This window comes from Triticum aestivum, chromosome 5B (genome assembly GCF_018294505.1).
Source record: "Triticum aestivum cultivar Chinese Spring chromosome 5B, IWGSC CS RefSeq v2.1, whole genome shotgun sequence".
Classification (NCBI taxonomy): domain Eukaryota; kingdom Viridiplantae; phylum Streptophyta; class Magnoliopsida; order Poales; family Poaceae; genus Triticum; species Triticum aestivum.
Genome location: NC_057807.1, coordinates 702109971 through 702118297, shown reverse-complemented (window position 1 = coordinate 702118297; position 8327 = coordinate 702109971). Strand labels below are relative to the sequence as shown.

Sequence of the window (8327 nt, the reverse complement as noted above, 5' to 3'; positions counted from 1 at the left end):
TGATAAACCAATACAAAAAGTGACCTCGAAAGAGAGGGACTCGTTTTAGGTTAATCAGTGCACATGGTAGCACATTGGTTCCTCCATCTACACGATTACACACAATGAAATCATCACAAAAATATCGCAACGCATAGAATTGGGGTTACCTCGGACTATGTGATATAGGGGTACTGCTTGTACCATTTTAATTCCCCTCCTTGTTCTTTTGCTCGCCGTTACCGGTCTCATCACTGTCCTCTTTGTCCATATCCCAAATAAGAAGACCTATATCAACTTCAGTATGGTTGGGATGGGCACCAGCTTCCTTCTTGATCACAACTAATGCAGACTTGCCTTTCGATGGTGTGGGATACTCTTTCCAGCTTTGTAATCGTATTACTTTTAGAAGTGGGAGATGCTTAATGCCTAAATAAAAGTCGTAAGTTCTTGCTACTGACACATCATATGAGAACATAAGATCCTCAAGCTTCGCCATACTCTCTTTCATGAAGGTTACGTATGCCCCATCCGTACAAGAGATACCAAACATCTTCATACATGGAAATCCAATTATTTTAAGCTTTTTTCTTGGTTCTATGCGCAAACTCAAGTGTAGCACAACTAATGATGGCAGCTCCTTCATCCCTTAATTCAAAAAAATGATTTATAGATAAGAAAGGCTTGTGAGTGTTGGAGATATCCATTTAGGGACATTAGCAAAACAGATTACACCATCCAAGTAATAACTTTGAAGGGAAGATGTTGTTTGCAGCTCCCAAGCTTGCATAGTGAGGAGAGTAGCATTTCCTGATAGCATGTTCATCCATGTTCAAATCTGCCAGCATGTTGCCATCTCTGTTTGAAAAGTGCATCTTGATATAAATCACAGAAACTGTTAAAACTTTGCAACTTTGTATATGCATAACTTGGGATCCGGCAATGGTTCCTTTGGAAATGATCTTTATATGATTTATGGTCTACATTCTGCTTACTTCCATAATATGCCCATGTATGCCATGGTATGCCCCACTAGCATGTTGATATCTTGCATCCAAGTGCTTTGGGTGATATAAGTGGATTCATGTTGTTACAAAGTTGCATTTTGTTAAATCCATAGTAATTCAGCCTATGAATAAAAGCTATGTATGAAAGTGGTTCAATTTCATGTCATCTTTCTCGATAGATAGCTCGTCAGTGGTGGAGCTTAATTAGTGCAGGTCTGAGGGGGGCATAGCCCCCCCCCCCCACCCAGGCAAAATAGTGAAGAAAATATATTGCGCGGGCCTTAGATAAGGAAAAAGTCAACTATTTGCCCTCTTAGTTGTTCATGTTTTGGCATAGATGATGTATGGTCCACACAAGTATGGAACACTATTAAGTGTGCTTTTGCAGGGGATAATTTATGTACCAGAATTATAACCACTACATGCATTGTTGATGTAGCCAAGTCATGTTGTCTGAATACCGATGACGCATGTATGCAATAGAACCCCTAAGTGATGTTAGCTCTAGAGGCTTTTTTTTCAAAAGGATATTTGGCTCTGATGGTTGTTGTCCTGATATGCTCAAGGAAGTTTCAGATGAAGTACTGAAGAAGTGTGGAGGCCTGCCATTGGCAATTGCCACTATATCTAGTTTGTTGGCAAATTGATCAGCTACCAAGGAGGAGTGGGAGAAGGTTAAAAGGTCGACTGGCTCTACACTGGAAAATAACCAGAGTCTATAGGGAATGAATAGCATACTATCCCTTAGCTATAATGATCTTCCACCTAATCTCAAGACCTGTCTGTTGTATTTAAGTGTATTTCCCAAGGATTGTGAGATTGACAGCGAGAGATTAGTGAGGAGATGGATAGCAGAAGGCTTTATCAGGTAAGAGCGTGGACAGAGTCATCAAGAGGTCGCAAAGAACTATTTTTACGATCTTATCAACGAAAGCATGGTACAACCAGTGGACACTGGGTATGATGGTAAGGTTCGTGCCTACCAAGTTCACGATATGATGCTTGAAAGTATTAGCTAAAAAGCAATTGAAGAAAAGTTTTTCACTGTGGTAGGCAGAGGCCAAACAAGTTTGACAAATCGTCATGATTCTGTTCGGTGACTATCAATTTAGGACATTGACCAGAAGTTGGCATCCTCATTGGCAAATGAAGATATAAGTCATGTTTGATCTTTAACAGTAACATCATCAGGTTACATGGAACAATTTCCTAGTCTTCCTGAATTTGAAGCTTTACGTGTATTGGACTTTGAAGGTTGCGAGGCCTTGGAAGAGTACAACATGAACAATATGGACAAATCATACTAGCTAAAGTTTCTAAGCCTCAGGGCACCAGCACATCAAAGCTACCACCAAGTGTCGTGGCACTACATGATCTTGAGACCCTAGATCTTAGGGACACACACATAGTAGAGTTGCCGGCTGGAATTGTCTGTCTCAGTAAACTACAATATCTACCCACCCAAAAATTCTGCATGGTACGTAATGGGATCGACAATATGAGAAGCATAAGGGTGCCCCCAATGTTTGATATTACGAGGAGTTCATTGGATGCTTTGGAAGAGCTCGGGAGCCTGGCCAGATTGAATGAACTCAAGTTATTGTTGGACAGTGGGAACATGGACAGGAGTTATCAGGAAATGCTACTCTCCTCGCTATGCAAACTTGGTAGCTGCAAACTCCAATCTTTATGTATATGCCATTCATCTATATGGAATGATTATGATGGTTCCGTCAACTTCCTAGATCCTTGGTCACCCCCACCATCTTACCTTCAGGTATTTGATATGGATGGCAATATCTGTTTTGCAAACGTTCCAAAGTGGATTTCTTCATCTCTCACAAGTCTTGCTCGTCTGGAAATCATTGTAGCTGAATTAAGGGAGGAGGATTTGCACACTCATGGTGAGCTCTCATCATTAGTTGTGCTACAGTTGTGCTTGCTTACAAGAGCCAAAAAAGGCTTATTGTTATTGGATTCCAATTCTTGAAGAAGTTTTACCTCACTTCTATGGATGGCGCATACATAACGTTCACGGAAGGGGCTACGCCGAAGCTTGAGAATCTTGAGATGTCATATATAACATGTCAGTGGCGAGAACCTATGGCTTCTATTTAGGAATTGAGCATCTCTCATGCCCGAAAGCTGTAGAACTGCATGCACCAACCAGTTCAGCGAAAAGCTCACACAATTGGAATACATGCCTGCAACAGCTGTGATCAGTACCGAAGTTGGTGCCCATCCGAACCGTCCTAAAATTGTTTCCCCCTATTTGGGGATCTAAATGAAGAAGGCAATGAAGAGGCCGGTAATAACGAGGAAATGAACTTGGAGTAGGGGAATTAAAATGGTCATCCTTCCGGATGAGATGGTCCTCAGCCGCAAGAGGCACTGAAAACATAGTCTTGTAGGTTTGTTCTTCAAATTTAATCCATCTCTTATATTCCAAACCCGCTGATCAATGTTGTGTGTCGATCCAAGATGATGTGGAATTATTGCCATTCCTACTTAATCTACCGTTCCTTGGACTTTCCAGATGTGAAGATGGGAAACAGAAGCTGAAAGAGGATCAGCGGTCTCAATTTGCCACTTGCTACACTTATACATTGTGGAACTGGATCGATAGTTCCCGTTAATTACATTGGGTGATCAACACAGTTTGCATTCCTTATAGTTGATGAAAAAATTGCGTCGAACCCACGTATAGTATAGTGGATGATAATTCGCATCAAATGCGCGTATAGTGTTTCGGCTATTTAATTACGTTTGTACGGGGTTGGTTGTTTCTGCTGGATGTATATAGTATACTTGCTGATGGACTCAAGTGTAGTGTCGATTACTTCTTTGCTTGCCTGGTCCCTGTATGGCTGAGCAAGCAGCACAGCTGTTGTTTCTCTCTATTTCCATATAATACCACCATATATGAACAATGGGGCTGGGCTTCCCCTATTCCGAAAGAATAATTGATTCTGCTGAGTGATGGGATCTAGTCCATCGAATATTTTCCAATAGCATTTTTTATTTTCCAAGGAGTAGTCGAATGCACAAACCACAAAGCTTATCCCAAATTCTACCACTTTAGAATATTATGCTACCCCAAGGAATAAGAAACAATTTCTACACAGAGTATATACTTGTGCGACGTTGACCTATGTACAAAGTTTCAAGTTCAAATATTTTCTTATTTGTTCATCATCCAATTTAAAACTGCTTACGGTGCGTGCCGCACGGCAAATGTTTTCTTCTTTGGGAGAAACAAAATTAGCACTTTCTATATGAAGAGAGGACAACCGCTCAAAAAAATATGAAGAGAGGACAAATCTCAGTGCAAAATTTTGGTCCTGATAAGGGGCGCACCTGCACACGAGCTAAAAAAAATCCCCTCCTCACCCCGGTTGTAGTTTTTTATAACAGATTAACGCACCAATGACTACTGAACTCTCACGAGATGAGGACATTGGTCACTCTTCTCTCAAAATGCGATGAACCGGTCACTTGGGCCTGTTTACGAGCACAATTGTCACATCCCAGAATTTTCAAATTAGGATGTGAACATAACATACATATGCATACTATGATTTCATTACATTTTGGCTATTTTTATAAACCCTAAATTGAGTCTGAGATTTATTTAATAGTCATATTAAATCCGCCTGACAGAATTTTCAAAATTCGCATCAGAGAGGTATTTGTTTGGATTGTCTTGAGTTCAAAGGATTTGAATTGAAATGAATTTGGACCAGTCAAATTTTATTCAAAATCTAGGCTTCTTTTAGGGTAACTAGGGATTTATTCAAGGTTCAAATCAAGAGGGATACAAGCAACATCCAGTAAAAAAAGAAAAGAAAAAATTCTCGGGTCCCTGGAATGGAAGAGATAATTAAATTAATTAGGCCCTGAACTTCTACTTTCGTTTAGAATTTAGGAATTATTTTTCCCTTGCTTCTGAAAAAAGAGTCAAGAAACACTAATGGCAACCCTTCGAGTCGACAGAATTCATAAAATTCTCCACGAACGTATTGAACAATATAATAGGAAAGTAGGAATTGAAAATATAGGTCGCGTAGTTCAAGTGGGGGATGAGATTGCTCGTATTATAGGTCCTGGTGAAATAATGTCAGGTGTTATTCAAAATCTAGGCTAAGAGGAAAGAAAAGAATGGAAAAAAGAGAAAGGCCCAGCCAGGACAGCGGCCCAGCTATCAGCCCAGCCCACTAGCGTGTGCGCGTTTAAAAAAGAACAAAACTGTACGAGGGGAAAATCCTATAAGACGCAGAGTACGGCAGATTGTCGATCATTCGCACAGAGAGGCAGCGACCTGCGAACAAAATGGGCCGGCCCAATTATCAGTAACCAACGTGCGCAACAGTACCCGGTATTACGAACCTTGGCTCCCAGTCAGGGCGCCCATGCCAAAGCAATGGCAGCCACCAGCGGCCAACTGTGCGAAAATTAACGTCGACGCTGCAGTCTCTCGTCACGGTGGTTATGGTGTGATAGGAGCAATTAGCAGAGATGCAACGGGCAGGTTTCTGGGAGCCTCAATGCTAGCTTTTCGGCACATTGCCGATCCCCAAGTCCTCGAAGCTCTTGCGGTGCGGGAGGCACTAGCCCTATCCGATGACCTCTACCTAAGGCGTATCCATGTGGCATCCGATTGTAAAATTGTCATTGAAGATATCCAGAAGGAGAATGCTCCCTGCTATGGAGCAATTATACATGAAATCCTAGATCACTCTTCCTCTTTTGATTTTTGTAAATTTAGCCATGAATTTAGGAGCTCAAATTTTGAAGCTCACAACCTCGCGAAGCATACACTTTCTTTAGGGGGAGGGGGGGGGGACGTGTCTGGTTAGGCCACCCCGGGGATTTTCCCTCCGTCCCTGTAAGCATTGTGACGACATAATAAAGCTTGTGAGTTTGTCTAAAAAAAAAATTAACCTTGTACTCCCTCCGTCCCATAATGTAAGACGTTTTACAGCCGGTTTTTTTTTCTGGTTTTAGGAACCTTCTAGGATGTTCCTGAACCGGTTTCTTTTTCCTTTTTCCTTTTTCGTTTTCCTTTTCTTTTGTCCTGTTTCCTTTTCCTTTTCTCTCCTTTTTTTTCTTTTCCTTTCCTTTTTAGTTTTTCTTTCTCCTGTTTCTTTTTTATTCCTGTTTGTACTTTCAAATATTGCTCGCTTCTTTTACAGAAAGTTTGAAAACTTAAAAAGTAAAGAATTTCATATTCAAAAAATGTTTGCATTTTAAATATTTGTTCACAAATTCAAAATACGTTCGGGTATTTTAAGTAATGCTCCCACTTTCTAAATTTATTTTCAAATCCGAAGAATTTTCATGTATTCAAAATTAATTCACTATTCTAAAAATCATTGGCTATTTTTTTTCACCAATTGAAAAAATGTTCGGGCATTTCAAAAAATGTTCCCACTTTCCAAAATTGTCACAAATTCAAAAAATGTTCAGGCTTTCAAACTTTGTTCACAAATTAAGAAATGATTATATTTTCAAAATTTGTTTGCAAATTCAGGAAATGTTCTTGTTTGACAAATTTGTTCGCAGATTTAAAAAAATTATGTTCTCAAAATTTGTTCACAAACTCATAAATATTCAGGCTTTCAAAATTTGTTTGCAAATTTAAAAATGATTATGTTGTCAAATCTTGTTTGCAAATTTAGGAAATGTTCTTGTTTGCAAAATTTGTTCGCAGATTTGAAAAAATTAAGTTATGAAAATTTGTTCACAAACTCATAAATGTTCAGGCGAATTTAAAATATGTTCGTAACTTCAAAACATGATGGCGTATTTGAAAAAACAAAATCAGTTTTTTCAAACAATTCTTCGTCATTTCAAATAATATTATCATTTTCTACATTGTTCCTTTTAAAAAATGTTTTAGACTCCCGAAAATGTTTCTGTTTCAGAAAATGGTCGAGTTTGACAAAACAATCAGAAAATGTCCGAGCCCAGTCGAATTTAGTTCTTAAAGCTATTGGCCGCTGTAATGACGCAATAGGTCGCCAGTACGAATCCTGTAATCCCTGCCGTGCTATTGATTTTTTGCCTTCTTTTTCGTGTCGCGGTAGAGGTCCATGGGCCGGCCCAGTCGGGCTGTCAACTGTATGGCGCCGCCATTTTGACGCAAAAGCGGCAAATAGGGGCTATCGACGCACTCTGCGTCAAAATGTCGGGCTATCGCGATCGAAACGAGACGGGCTGGCCTATTAAAAGCGTTCCACAGATCCCGGTTTTGGGAACCTGCTGGAAGGTTCCAGCCGGTTTTAGGAACCTTCTAGTAGCTTCCTGAACCGGTTTTTTCTTATTTTGTTCGTTTTTCTTTATTTCTTTTTTCCTGTTTGTTTATTCTTTTCTCTATCTTTTCATGTTTTTTTCTATCTTTTTTCATTTTTTGTGTTTTAGGAAAAATGTTCTTAAATTTAGAAAAATGATTGATTTATCATAAATTGTTCAAAATTTCGAAAAAAAAATCCATTATCAAATTTTATACAGAAATTCAAAAAATGGTCCCCTTTCCATCCCCTTTTTTAAAAAAACGTTTGGGCTTTCAAAATTTGTTCAGAAATTCAAACTTTGTTCAAAATTTCACAAATTCTCAAATTTTGTTCAGTATTTCAAAAATTGTCTCAAATTTATAATAATATTCGGGTTTCCAAATTTTGTTCTTGAGTTAAAAAAATGTTCGTTATTTTTTAAAATAATGTTCATCTTTTGAGTTTTTGTTCTTGGATTTTATAAATTGTTCGCAATTTTCAAAAATTATTCATGCATCGAATTTGTTCTGGAGTTTAAAAATTATGGGTATTTTCAAATTTTGTTCGGGAGATTCCAAAAAAGTTCCCATTTTTCAAAAATGTTCGCGTATCCAAAAACTGTTTTGCCATTCAAAAAATGTTTTAGTTTTCGAAATTTTTTCGTATTTTCAAAATTGTAGGTGGATTTTAATTTTTTTTCCGTTCCCAAAAATTGTTTGTGTTTTTTGAAATGTTTGAGTTTTACGAATATACACAATTTTGAAAAGTGTTCGCGGTTTCATACAGAATTCACTTTTTCTCCAAAATAGTATTTCGCGTTCAAAATTTGGAAAACGTTTTTATCCGTGGTTTGTTTGGTTCTGATGAATTTGTGCTGCCCATTAAAACACTTAGCTCGCTAAGTCAAGTGGTCATGTGTTCGAATCCTGCTTGGCGGATTCTTTTTTGCGAGCGAGCGCTCTAGTTTCTTCGCTAGCCGGAACGGGAGAGCCACATGGGCCGGCCCAGTCGCGGCGACCTGTTGTGCGTTTCTTCAGTTAGCGGCAGATAGGAGCTCCCACTATGGAAG

The 8327-nt window shown here is 38.9% G+C and overlaps 1 pseudogene; it reads left to right on the top strand.

Annotated features, from left to right (window-relative positions):
* LOC123115341 (disease resistance protein Pik-2-like) overlaps positions 1-3205 on the top strand; it is a 12279-nt pseudogene extending 9074 nt beyond the window's left edge.
* The last annotated feature ends 5122 nt before the right edge of the window (positions 3206-8327 follow it).